Source organism: Ambystoma mexicanum, chromosome 6p, assembly GCF_040938575.1.
Source record: "Ambystoma mexicanum isolate Mex_15411 chromosome 6p, UKY_AmexF1_1, whole genome shotgun sequence".
NCBI classification, from domain to species: Eukaryota; Metazoa; Chordata; class Amphibia; order Caudata; family Ambystomatidae; genus Ambystoma; species Ambystoma mexicanum.
In genome coordinates this window covers 169,435,808-169,449,874 of record NC_090935.1, presented here as the reverse complement: position 1 = coordinate 169,449,874, position 14,067 = coordinate 169,435,808, and positions in this window count along the sequence as shown.

Sequence of the window (14,067 nt, the reverse complement as noted above, 5' to 3'; positions counted from 1 at the left end):
TTTAAACTGACAGTATAAATAAATGACAGCTTGGACACAGGCGAGCAGCAGTACTGCGCCCATATCTGACATATTTTTCCCAGGCAAGCACCTTTTGAATGTGGATTTTTTTATGATGAATGGTGCTTCTCCTGACATTGTGCTTATGGGGATTCCTTAAATAAGGTTATGGTGAACACCCCACAAGGATGTTGGATCTTCTCTACTGTTTGGGAACCATGATTGCACTTTCAACAGCCAATGAAAAACGGATTTTAAAGCACTTCTGGATTTTCCTTGGAATGTAGCACTGCCTTTTCAAGTAGTTTCATTTCACTCTGCGGGCAGCCCAATGATAGATTTTGGCAGTGTGGTCTCCTGTTTTATCACTGACATAGGCAAAGCTAGATTTGCCAGCCTATTCTTCAGGTTTCCCTGCGCACTTCTCAGAGATTTTTTAGCGCATAGGGCTTTTTGGCGGCAAAACTGTTGCTTTTGATGAAAGCAGCGCACACTGATGTTGTGGAGCAGAGCGTATTGGGTTAGAACATCCCACAAGAATACTCCTAATCATCCTAAGGTAATGAGGCCTTCCCTTATTCTTTGAACTTGGCCTTTTGTGCCATTTGGTGTCTGAGTGCATATTGAGGGAGTTCTGCACTTGTCCGCTTGTGGGATGTTTTTACCCATGCATCCGAGCCCTACCAACAAAAAAAACCTGTGCATTACTGGCGTTGAAAACATCATGATGGCCAGAGCTTCCCAGAAAATGCCCAGGGAAATGCATTAAGAATAGGCTGCCACCCATTTTTGCCGATGTTATGGGCACAGAAGGGCACTGCCTAAAACCACCATTGGACTACCCACACAGTAGCCTGAAAACATTGGGAATGGCAATGCTGATTGCCAAAAGCAACCTAGAACTGTGGGGAATTCATTTTCTCAAATCCCAAAAATGGTTGCATTACCAGTACTCACCACTATCAGAAAGCCGGCGTTTTAAAACCACCAGACTTTTGTGTAAAACTGAATAAATGAACCCAAAGCAGACCAAAGAAAGACTTACTGAGAGGTGGATACAATGTAAAGTTATATTCTGAAGTGACTTGAAGGTTTATAACAAGACTGGCTGAGCTCTGCAGGTCTGCAGCGGCTTAAACTGAAACTGGATTTAAAATTACCAAAAATCGAAATGTGTAAATAAACTGAGGGACAGACTTGTGACTGCCACATAGTTTGTCACTGTTAAAATGTCATAGTTTTGAACATAGAATCAGCATTCTAGCTGCATGTGTAAAAATTGTTAGTTTTATTTGAATGCAGAAAACTGGGTAACTAGAAGTGACATTAGCTGGGGCCTGGTTTAAGGAACTGGATTCTGCCTGGCAACCTCCCCCCAATTGGAGTGAAACTGGATCCACAGCAGTTCTCAGGCCTGGCTGCATTCTGAGGGGAGGTTACCCCTCTCTGATTGAATCACCAATGGACTGCTAGAGACTAAACAAAGGACCCAGGCAGAGGGTTTATTGGGGGGCGGTCATAAATGGCTTCCTCTTGAACAATGGGCCTTCCAGGGTCCAGGCAGATGGTTTATTGGGGGAATCGTAAAATAACTTCCTCTTGGCAGAAGCTGGGAGGGGCAGGGTCTCTGAGCTTGGCAGAAACTGGATAAACTGGTTTATACACCATGTGACCTGAAAAGACACACCCCTGTTGGCCAGAATATGATTTTAAGAAAGAAGTATAACTCATGGTGCTGACTTGTCAAAATTATCTAAATGATACCATAATTCTTGTGATTTTTCTGCCCACATTTTAAGAGGTTTTAGGGCCTGGTGGTATGATCTTGTGGGTTGCTAGCGGAAAATAGGGTTTCACTCCAAATGTCTGCATGTTAAAAATCTGACACTTCATCAATTAATGTCCATACTCCTTGCGCACATGTGTGTAAATTTGGGTTAATGTCCGATATTGCAAAACCAGTTAAAAAGTGAAAAATGTTGCCATTTTTGAATGCAAGCCTCCAGGAAGAGCAGAGTTTGATCAGAGTATACCTCATGTGATATGTGCTGGGTGCATGTAATTTTAAACAAATGTGTACCTGTGCAAATATGTATTTGGGTCAAATATAGATTTGTGTGCAATTTGACAGGGGAGTATCCTTTCTGCAGACCATAAAACAGCATCACCATGACACACATTTCCTTCCCCCAATCAAAGCAGTGCGGAAAGCTTGACCAATGGGCGGTTGAGAGAGGGGCTGGCTAGTGATGCTGCACACACACCCACTTTCAAAAGACATAAAAAGAGCCACTGGAAGCTAGAGAGGACATTCAATTCCATTTGCTGCGGAGCATGCTGACCGACGACTTCACATCCAGAGATCCTACACTTAGACTTCCAAGCTAAACAGAGACTACAGAACTGTGAACCAAGAAGGCCCACTGCAAGCATAAGTATTTGTCAGCAGGCCCAAAATCATTTGCAGACTATTCACAGCTGTTGATTCTGGCCTAAAACCCTGCGCCAGAAAGATCCAGAAGCAGTGCTATACCCAGAGAAAGCAGAGCAGAATCCAGAGAGGCTAGACCAGCAGAGCAGAGCTGACCCAGACCGCTGTTCGCAGAACCAGAGAGCTGACCCTGATCACTGTGAAGTGCCGAGACCAGAACCGGAGTCCAGTCCAAAACCTGACCAGATCCGTGGCGAGGCTTATTTCAAAAATATATTGTGAGTACCTAGCAGAACTGTGCAGAACCAATCTCTTAGTTAAAATAATCTAATCCAAACTATTTTAATCTAACCAGAACTGCCTCCTAGAAGTTGTCACTTGTTATTTGCAAAGCTGTCACCTGTCATTTTCTAGCTGCAAGCTGTAACCTGTCGCTTTGAACTTTTAAAATTTCAAATCGGAAAAACAACCTTCACAAAATCGTTTATAACTCCGTAGCCGTTTGGGCTAGAAACTTGGTTTAACTTTCCTCTGAATGCTTAGAATCGTACCTTTCCAAAAAGCCTAGAACCGACTTCCTACTAATCGCGAATTTTGCCGCGATTTGCGATTTGGCCCGATTTCTTTACTGTAAAAATCAGCAGCTTTTGCCTGAACTGCTCAAATTTCGTTTGACTCTTAAGAACCATCCCTGAATCATTGCTAGAGTGAGCCTGAACTCATATGAACTAGATACCACTCACCCTGAACCTCCTGAAGGGAATTAAAAGCATTTTCAGCATATTTCTCACTGCATTGTCACCATATTCAAAGCATTTTGCCTGTGTTTCAAAACTCCTATTGTTGTATAAGCTGCTGAGGGGGAATTGAACTGAATTCTTTATGATTGCATTTCTAAGAACTGTGTGCTCTCCTCTTCATTTCCTTACATTGCATAAGGGGGGGGGGGGATTGCCAGAGAAAAGTGATTACATTGTTTTGTTGAAATAATATTGAGTATTTTCTGTATTGCATTTTCATGCAACATTGCATCCATCTGAAACTAGATAAAGCATTCTCTACCACCTTATTCTTCTGTTCCTATTCCCAGGCGTGCTACCTCATCCTTTATACTACTCCTGGGAAATCAAATCAGTTTATTAGTAGAACATTACCCATTGTTGTTAACTGCTCATGTTCTGAAGTGTGATATTAATTATTAATTTTTTATAAAGTGTGATATATATATATATATATTGTTTACATTCTCAAATAAACCGTTTAAACTTGCAAAACAGAACTACTTCTTGGCTCAGTGGGGTCAGGGGCGTTCCAAGAGAAGGGTGTTATATAGGGGTAGTCATCCAGAACTCATGAACTGGACATAAAGATATATCAATAAGGGTTTCCATTCAGTATCCCAGACTAGGCATTGACTTAGCTGTAGTGCTGGATTGAATCCTCTTACAAAGTGGGGGCTCGAGCCGGACGTCTGGGTTAGATTTATCACTTGTGCAGATTAATACAGTGTGCTAATTGACAGGAGACATACATCTAGTCGGATCACCACGCTGTGTTACGCTGTAAAGCACTCCTCAAAGGAACGCTCTAAGGAAACGGTCTGTTTTGCAAAAATAAAATACAAACTTCTGTAAGTCAGGAAGGAACTCAAATTCCAGAATGACGACACTGGTAGACATCAAAATAGCCAGAGAGCACTTCTTACATAAGCTATTTGTGAGAGGTGAGTGGACTCATCAGGACCAAACGGTCTGGTTGCAGGTAATCGCGCAACAGGTCACTGAAACAGGGTCAGATATATGGGGAGATCTGGGTCCCCTACATGTGGCCCTGAGCGAACTATACATGGCCCCTAAGGCCAAGGATGAGCACAACGAGATTGCCAGGGTAGCGACATATTTATATTTACATATGGGAGCCATGCAGGACAAATGTGCTGAAGGCCAAGATCTGGCGAGTAGGCAACTGCTGGCATTACAGAAGGCCCAATCTGATCTGGACTCTTCTGAGCAGAGGCTGCTCAGGAGCCAGGATACAGAAAATGACAGCAGACGGTACATCACTAAAATAAAGGAGGATATGGATGTGCTGCAACAGGAAAAGGCGGACCAGGAGACCAGATTTCTGGCCTTGCAGAAGGAGTACCAAGAAGGTTTGGACTCCCTACTGCAGAGCCAGAAAAAGCTGGAGCAACAGTTAGACTTCAATAATGCATGTGCTGAGCAGGTAGTCACCCTGCAAAGCCACCTAGATAGGGAGAAGGCAGAGAGCAATAAACTGATTTTGAAAGACCTGGATACCCAGGCAGAGTTTGACCAGGAGCGCCAGAAAGCTGGTGCCTTCCCAAGGAAAAGGGAGGACCTGGCGGCACAGATGCAGGCTCTTAGTCAGGAAAGGGATACCTTAGGCCAGGAAGTCTGCCACTTAAAAAGGAAAATGGAAGAAAATCACCTGGCCCTCCAGGGACAAAAAGAACACCAGGACTTTCTAGAGCACACCAGGAGGGTGGAGGAGGCTCTGGCAAGACCTGAGCAGGCCAGTAGGGATGGGACTCAGGAGGTAACCCTCCTGCAGCAAAGACTGGCCCAGTGCTCCAGGACCAATCAGGAAACGCAGAGAGAGAATGAGGCTCTCTGCCAGCACAATGATAGGCTCCAACAACAGGTAGCGATACAGGCGAGACTGATAGAGTCTAGTAAGGCCTTAACTGAGGAACTGAAGGCGCAGGCTCTTGCATTGCAACAGGGAGCAGGGGCGGATAGAGACCAGGTTCGCTGGGAAAGGGAAACTCCTGAGCATAACCTCAGGAGCCCTAGTACCAGAGGCCTTTATCTCTCTCAGTCCCTGGACTCTGCCACCCCCATGTCCCCTGGCGCACATGAGCACCGGGCCACGGGGATGGCAGATTACTATCCAGCCAGAAGCATGGGGCTCATAGGCCAGTACCTCCCAGGAATGGATGGGCGGGCATCCGAGTATGGGCACCCAAGCACAGTGCAATTTAGTGGGGAACCCCAGGAGAATAGGCCCATTAAGGGCATCCTGAAAACTTCTGCCCAGTTAGTTCAGTAGGGGGGTACCCATCAAATCCTGGCAGCAAGGAGGAATCTGAAGACTCCTCTGAACGGCGCAGGACACAGGAGACCAGGTCCCCACATTCTGCCAGCCATTCCCAGGCTCGCAGAATCCGGGAAAACCTGGAAGATCAGACAGGAACCTCTGGGAGCAGTGCCTCTGAGTCAGAGGATGAATGGACCAGGGTTACCCGAACCAAAAAGGCCAATAAGGCAAAAAGGGCCTTGCTTAAGGACCCATTGAAACAGATTAAGGCAATCAGGAGTGTCATCACGCCTTATCATAAGAACGCCAAGTACTCTATTTGGGAACACTTGGAGCTCTATGAGCAAATGATGGAGACTTTTCATTTGAAGGACAGCCAAAGCTGTATCCAATATGTAAAGTGGACATTCTCCCCAGAGTACTCCAGTTTCTTTGCGGGGCTGGAGGACCAAAATCATTCAAGGTGGTCCACCTATAGGGCAGCCATATTAAAACATTTTTCTGTTCACAGAAATCCCCAAGAGGCTCACAAGGCAGCCTAGTGTGGGGAGGATCAGGCCCCACAAGAGTTTGTGCAAGAATTAAAGCGTGCTTTTGCGCAGATCACCAGTAGGGTGCGCACAGTCAGCAGAGAATTTATCAATACTTTTTTCCATGTCTTGCCCAAATACATCATGACCCAGCTTGTGAGAGATTTTCACGAGAAAAGATCTTTAGACTGGGTCATTGAACAGGCTACCCGGATCTATGAGGTGCAGAAGCCTATTGAAAATAAAAATAACGCGCCGAAAAACCCCAAAACCAACAGCACCCCTGCTGCTGCCAAGGTGGCAGAGGTAAAGGTTGCCCCCGTTTTAGATTTGGAGATGGGGGGGCCTAAAAACCTGCCTGCACCAAATAATTCACAGCCCAGAAGGCCCTCGGGCCAGTCACAGACAGGGAGTCGAGGAGGTAGTCCCACAAATGGGGTCCCCCGCTCCCCTGACTATGTAAGTCCCCGCTACAAGGGAAACCGACCAATCCTGGGTTATGTGTGGACTCCTCCAGCCCAAGGGGGGGGATCCAGCCAAGCACCTAACCCAGGGAACTTCCCTCCCAACTTCCTACAGGAGGGCAGAAATTCTCCAAATCCTGGGCAGAACTCTTTCCCCAGGTATCCACCCAATTTCCCGCCCCAAAATCATCCATCCTTCTTTCCCCAATTCCCTGAGCCCAGACAACCTAATCCAGGAGAGGGGAGGCCAAGGGTGGAGGGGTACCAAAATCTTCCCAACCAGGGGTACTACCAGAGAAGGGATAGCTACCCTTCCCGGGATCAGCCCAGGGGAGAAAATAGAGCCCCGTATCAGCTGAGCGCGTTTCCCAGTTAGAGCGCCAGGTCCAAAATATGGCACGGGATCTGGGTCACATACTGAGGGCTCAACAGAACCCTCAGATGAGCATGCCACCGCAGAATGCCCCAAACTCTGGACCTGGTGCTCCAGAACAATGACGGGGGCAGCACCCCGATAACACACCGGTTCCCAGGGAGGAGGCACAAGGGGAAGGGGGGGTGTAAAGCCTTGGAGGAAGCTTCCTTCCCAACTTATAAACAGCCCCTGGAAACCCAGGAACCGGAAACAAAATCTCCTGCCCCTGAAAACCCGCCTCCCAAGGAGCAGAGGGGGGTAGGAGAAACAAAGGACCCAAACAGACCCACTTTGTGGAGGAGGTACAGGTCTTCCAATTTGAGGGAGAGGGATCCTCAGAAGATCCTGGGAAAAGGATCTTCTCCTTCAGAGATGGGGGAACTCCTCCCAAGGAAAACTGGGTCCCAAGGGATGTCAATTCAGAGTGGGGACATATGGAGACTGAGCCACCGCCGCCCATCATCTCATCCCAGAACCCACAATACCGAAATCCCCTGGTTCAAACCCATCCTGGTGACTGCCTCCAAAAAGGGGGGGGCGGCCCAAAACCGGAACCAGGAGAACCCACAATGGCTCTGGTCTCCAGTTGCCAACTTTTTCTTTCAGATTCCCAAGACTCTCCACAGAATTCTGCCCAAATCTCTTCTCTAGCAATGTCCAAAACCAGAAAGTTAGCCCACCAGTTGTCCAAAAATGTGCATTATCTGTGCCCCCTTGAGGAGAAGGAGGGAAGATAGCATGCCCCGGTACAAGTACAGGGGCAGGGTACAATTTTGGCACTGGTGGACACTGGATCCCAAGCTACCCTTCTGTCCAAAAGGGCCTTTGATGAACTAAATGCAGGAAGGGGGGAGAATTACCAAATTCCTCTCACCTCTCTTCCTGGACAACTGCAGAACTTTGACGGGAAGGAAATTCCCGTTGAGGGGACTGCAGACTTGGAAATTAAAATTGGGCAACACAAGGTGAAACACCAGGTCATAGTAGTGACCCCAGAGGGCACCCCTTGTTTACTAAGGAAAGACCTCCTGAGAAGGTTGTCACCCCTAATAGATTGCGTAAACAAGGTCCTCTGGACCCAGACTAGCCAACCAATAAAATTAAAACAGAGTGTCAACCATGTTAGTTTAAACGGCACCTGCCACATGGTTGAACAAAAATCTGACCAAGTAGAATTTCACTTCCAGCACAACCAAATTCCAGACGTGACAGTAATAGCAGTAGGACAACAGACTGGTGATGGGGGGTCCTCTCTATTTCTGAAAATCAACCTTCCTTCCAGTTTAAGGTGGTATTCCACACTGGAAGGAAACACCCTGAAATTCTTTACTAATCCACAATCAGAAACTCCCACTCCTATCGTCCAGAAAGATGTGAAATCAGCTCAGAGCCTGGCTGATATTCAACAAATTGTAGAGCAGTTGTTCATCCCTGTTCAGTTAAATGATGGGAAGGACTCTGTTCTCGCTGGAGTGTGTGTGAACAACGGTAAGAGCTTCATCAGCGAAGCCATGTTCCGCCAACTCCCAAAAGATCCAGCCATTCCCACATTCAAACTGATAGACAAATGGGAACTGGACCTGGATGCACCTAATTCCAAACATCTCCTGCCAAGCAGGTGTATGCTCCAAATCTCCATTGGCAACAAGAGCATAGTCCATAATTGTTGGGTCGTGCGAGACGTCACTGCCGCCTTTTACTTAGGCAGTGACATTCTCAATCGCTTTGCCATTAGTTTGGACCTAATAAACTTCAAAGCTTGGTCCCGATTAGTGGATAATCCCATGGGCTTTGATGATCCAGAAAAAGCATTTAGGTCAGCTCAATTGCTACCTTATGCAGTTGAAATTCAGATTAAAGAGGAAGTCACCATCCTAGAAAGGACCCGACAATTCTCCCTGGAAGTGAAAGTTAAAAGAGGACAATATTTGCAAAACCCTGATGCTTATATACATCTAAATGCTTCGCTCCAACAGCAAGGGTTGGGGGTAAACCCAACTCCATTAGTCAACATAGAACATGACACCATTCCAATTGAGGTGGATAACAGCGACTTAAAGAGTATTACTCTAGCCGCAGGCACCATTATTGGAATGGCGGTTGATGACCGACATTTTTCCATTGATCTAGGAAATGAGCTGTTAGGACCAATCCCCAAGGACTGTTTTGACAGTGACAGTGAGGACAATACAACACCAGACAGGATTTTTACCCGGCATGGGGGGAACTTCCTGGTGTACACTTCCTGCCTCTATGGTAAGGAAGATGTGACTTGTGACTTCAGGAGGGATGAGGTGATTTTCCAGGTCCATGAGGGTTGCATTTCCCACCTGAGGCCTCCAGTCCAAATCAGCACTCTGACCAGGGACCTCTCCACCCAGCTGGAGGAGGCCGCTGAGATAGCCAAACCAGAAGTCTTTCCAGGCTTCAGGCAGATGGTGGAAGAGAGAGTCTACCTAGCTGATGCCTGTGTGACTCTGGAACAGAAGCAAAAGTTGAAACAAGTTTTCTTGGATTTCCAAGATCTATTTGCGGTAGACTCATATGACTGTGGCCGCACCGACATCCACACAACAACAATCCCCCCGGACCCTGGCATGACTCCAGTGTTTGTGAAGCAATATCGCTTGCCTCTCGCATCAATGGAGTCTCTTACTAAAATAATTAAGAACCTTGAGTCCCGGGGAATAATCCGTTCAATACACAGCACCTTCAATAATCCGGTGCTGGGTATATTGAAGCCAAACAGCCAGTTGAGACTCTGCGCCGACCTTTGGGAGCTCAACAAACGGGTCCATACTTCCCGATGGCCTCTGCCCTACATTGACCAAGGGCTGGCCCAGATCCAGGGGTCACAGGTATTCACTGCAATAGACCTGACCAATGGATACTGGACCGTGCCTGTCAGTAGGGAGGACCAATACAAAGTGGCTTTTACCTTTGGGGGCCAGCAGTACACATGGACCCGAACTCCCTTCGGATACCTCAACTCCGGCAATGAATTCAACATTTTCCTACACAAGGCAATGCCCGACCTGGGTCCAAGGGGTAAGCTGGCTTATGTAGATGATGTCCTCATCAAAAGTTCATCTGCGGAGGAACACATAGCGGAGATCCGTTATGTTCTGACCCAGTTGAGGGCCGCCAAAGCAAAACTTTCCTTTCAGAAAGCACAGTGGTGTAGAACCCGTGTTAATTTCTTGGGGCATGAGATTACTCCTCAGGGTCTCTGTCCCCAGGAAAAGAAAGTGGAAGCACTTCAGAAACTGAAAGACCCCACAACTCTGCGGGAACTAAGGAGCCTCCTGGGACTGACTAATTACAGCAGAAAGTTCATTGAGGGCTACGCAGAGATCACCAGACCCCTGATTCATCTCTTGAAGGGGGGGTCAAGTGGGAATGGGGTCCAGAACAATCCGAGGCGGTAAGACAACTCAAAAGAAGCCTCTCACAAGCGCCTTTCCTAGCTTACCCTGTTCGAAACAAGGAGTTCTTCCTGGAGACGGGGTTCTCTAATGCGTGCTTGACGGCAGTATTATACCAAAAGCATGACAAGGTCAATAAACTAAACTCTATCCTCTGTGGAGGAAAAATTCAACGATTGTGAGAAGGCACTCCTGGCAACGGTGTGGGCATTGAAGAATTACCGCCCGTTTCTCCAGGGGGCCAAAACAAGAAGAGTCCCCTCGCGCAAGGTCTGGCTGACTTGCATGATTGTGCCAGAGAAAACTGTCTCGAGGACGAAAGTCTAAAAATCAAGGACAACACGGAGGCATACCTTAATTCCCCACACAAAGTCTTTGAAGAGGACAAGTGTGAGGGAATGCCCACTGTCTATGTGGATGGATGCTCTTACCATGTTGACAACGACGGGGAGAAAGATCTGGTGGCTGGCGTAGGGAATGCATGGGTGAAGGAGTTCCCAGAACCCTCCCCTGGATACAATATTGGTCCCCGAAGTAGTCAGGTGGCAGAATTGATGGCTGTGCATCAGGCCATCCTCACTGCTGCCCAGCATCAACTCCACGAACTGGTCATAATCACAGATTCTGATTATGTACGGAACGGGTTCGTGGAGCACCTGGTTAATTGAAAAACCAGAGGCATGTTATGTGCTAACAACAAACCCCTGAAACATGGGAAGTTGATCCAAAACATTGATGATCTGGTCACATCGAATGGGATGACCATCTACTGGAAAAGATCAAGGGTCATTCCAAAGTAGAGGGAGCAGACAAAACTGGAAATGACTTAGCTGATCAGCTGGCCAAAACCGGGGCCATCCAAGGGGATCAAATAGAAATAGAGTCCATGTTGGGGGAAATCCAGGTCACTGCTATCACTAGGTCCCAGACAAATGCTCACAATGATCTTTCAACTGCCCAATGGAGCAAGGAGACCCCTGATGCTGATTTGATTACAGCTCAGAAGGGGGATCCAATTATTGGTAAGTTTTACCAACACCTTGAGGACCCTGAGAACTTTCCCCTGACGGATACCGATTACACTGGGAAAGAGGACCTAAGAGTGTTGATGAAATGTCCAAAAATGTTCCGGATCCAAGACGGTTTGCTGGTAAGGAAATCCCAAGCTGGCCATGATCAGTGGGTGGTTCCTACCTCATTCCGAAGCCTGATGTTAAGTCACGCCCATGATGCGGCCACCGCCGATCATAGGGGATTTCACACAACACTGGAAATCTTAAGAGAGGTTGCATACTGGCCACACATGGGGCAGGACCTCGACCAATACTTGAAGGGGTGTCTTGTGTGTGCACAGTTTCAGCCAACATCCCTCACACACACCGGGCACCTCTCCAAAAGAGGGGAATGACACTGCCATGGTCAGATTTGCAAATCGACTTTGTAGGCCCTGTGATTCGCTCGTCTAGAGGAAACAACTACATGTTGACTGTTACATGCTTGTTTACCAAGTGGGTGGAATGTCTCCCAGCCCCAAACTGCAAGGCAGAAATAGCAGCTGCCCTGATGATTAAGCACATCTTTTCCCGTTTTGGTCTACCTCAAAGGATTGAGTCAGACAGAGGTAGCCACTTCACCAGTGAAGTAATGACAAAGATGTGGGAGATACTGGGGGTCAAAAGGAAGTTGCATAGTGCTTACCGGCCAGCTTCTTCTGGGGCAGTAGAGAGATATAACCGAACCATTGTGAGCATCTTAAAAAAGTTTGTGGCAGATTCTGGGCCAAGTTGGGATATCCGATTACCTCTGGTCCTAATGGCCATCAGATCTACCCGTTCATCTGCAACCAAAATGTCACCATTTGAGTTGATGACTGGATGCAAGATGGTGCTTCCTCAACATTTGCTCTACAGAACCCAAGAGCAAATGTTGATAAATGCCTCCACAACTCATGAGTATGTGGAGAATTTAAGGAAACACCTTCAACATGCTTTTGCCTATTATCAGCGGAATCTAGAAAGATCAGCCGAGTGTATGAAGACCCACTATGACCTGAAAACTTCCAGGAAGGACTATCAGGTGGGGGACAGGGTCTATTTATGCAACTTCCAAAGAAACCAGGCAAAGCAGCGAAAATTTTTGCCTACATGGAAGGGACCCTATGAGATTATAGACAAGATCTCCCCTGTGGCCTGCAAGATCTGCATTCCCAAAGGCGGTTTGGCAGAGGGGGAAGACAAGTGGGTCCACATAAACCAGTTGAAGTGTTGCCATCCGAGGCACACTTTGCAGCAACTGGAGGAGTCCTCTGCAATCCCAGAGGGTACCGCTCCAGAGTAATTCAATTCCAACCCTAAAAGATTCTACATATAGCCTATCAAATTCTGTGTTTCTCAGGTTTATGTGTTCCTGTCTCTTAATTTAAAAAAAAATGTGCATGTTCATATCTGTTGAGTTCTAAAATATAAATGCCACCGTACTATATCAATGGTGGTGGAGAAATGTCCATGAATAGGTATTGCCGCTCTTCCTTTGTCATCCTAGGAGAAAGAAAACCTGGAGACTGGCCAAGGAGGACAATCCGGAGACCAGGAGCAGAGACCCGAGGGGCCCGGGGTCATCCAGAAGTCATGAACTGGACAAAAAGATAAATCATTAAGGGAATCCATTCAGTATCCCAGACTAGGCATTGATTTAGCTGTAGTGCTGGATTGAATCCTCTTACACTATCTATGTTTGGCACATAATGAATAAGCAGTGTTTTTCAAATCTGGATCACGTGTTGAGATATCATGTTTGAGAGTGAATTTCCTTCTATTTATCAGGTTTTTTAGCTAATTTTAATGTGCATGTTGTGTTCTTTATGGAAACTGATGGCGCTGGTCAGTTACTTTCTATAAATACCTTGGCCGTGCTGATCTCGTGAACCTGGACATCAATTGTTGTTTTTGTGTTCTTATTAAACTTGTTTAACTGGTGAGTCTGCCACATATCGGCCCGGGAACTGTTATGTGCTTGCATTTTGTTCATTCCGCACTCCCTTACTAGCTTCTGACCTTTGCTCCAGCTCATGAGCTACTGCTTGAGCTCTGCACAAGTTACTATAATACATTTAACATCTTGGGTTCTGAGGCCTTGCTACACATTCTAAAGCCTGCTGCAGCCTCAGCATTTAGGAAAATGGCTGAGCTTTAGTTAATTCTTCATCATTGTATGCCCTACAACTTTTACATGTTAATGATTCCAGTGGCTGCACCTATCTGTATATATGTTCTTCATACCTAGGTGCACATATCATTCATGTATGTGTGCATATGTATTTCATGTCTATGTGCGAATATTCTTTGTGTCTATATGCTCTTCGTGTCTATAGGTACTCGTGTCTGCTGTGTGTACTTGGCGTGTATTGTGTAGCCATCTAGTTATTCTGTATTTCACTATACATCTATGCTTGCAACCAACTGTCATTCTACTGGTCACCCCAACTATTCTATTTCAAATGACAACCTCATGGTTCTAGTAAGCTTTGTCTTTCATGTCACACTCTTGGGGTGTTAGGGCTATCTCAGCTTTTATTGTTTCTCACCTGGATGCTACTGGCGAGGGATAATAGTAAGAAGTGGTACTTGTATACTCATCTGAAATGGGGCAGTGGGTATTACATAAGCATTCATCTACTCCATTATAATGGAGACATGTTTGATGGCAGGAAGAAATTATGAGTATGGTACTCTTGTTGAAAGGA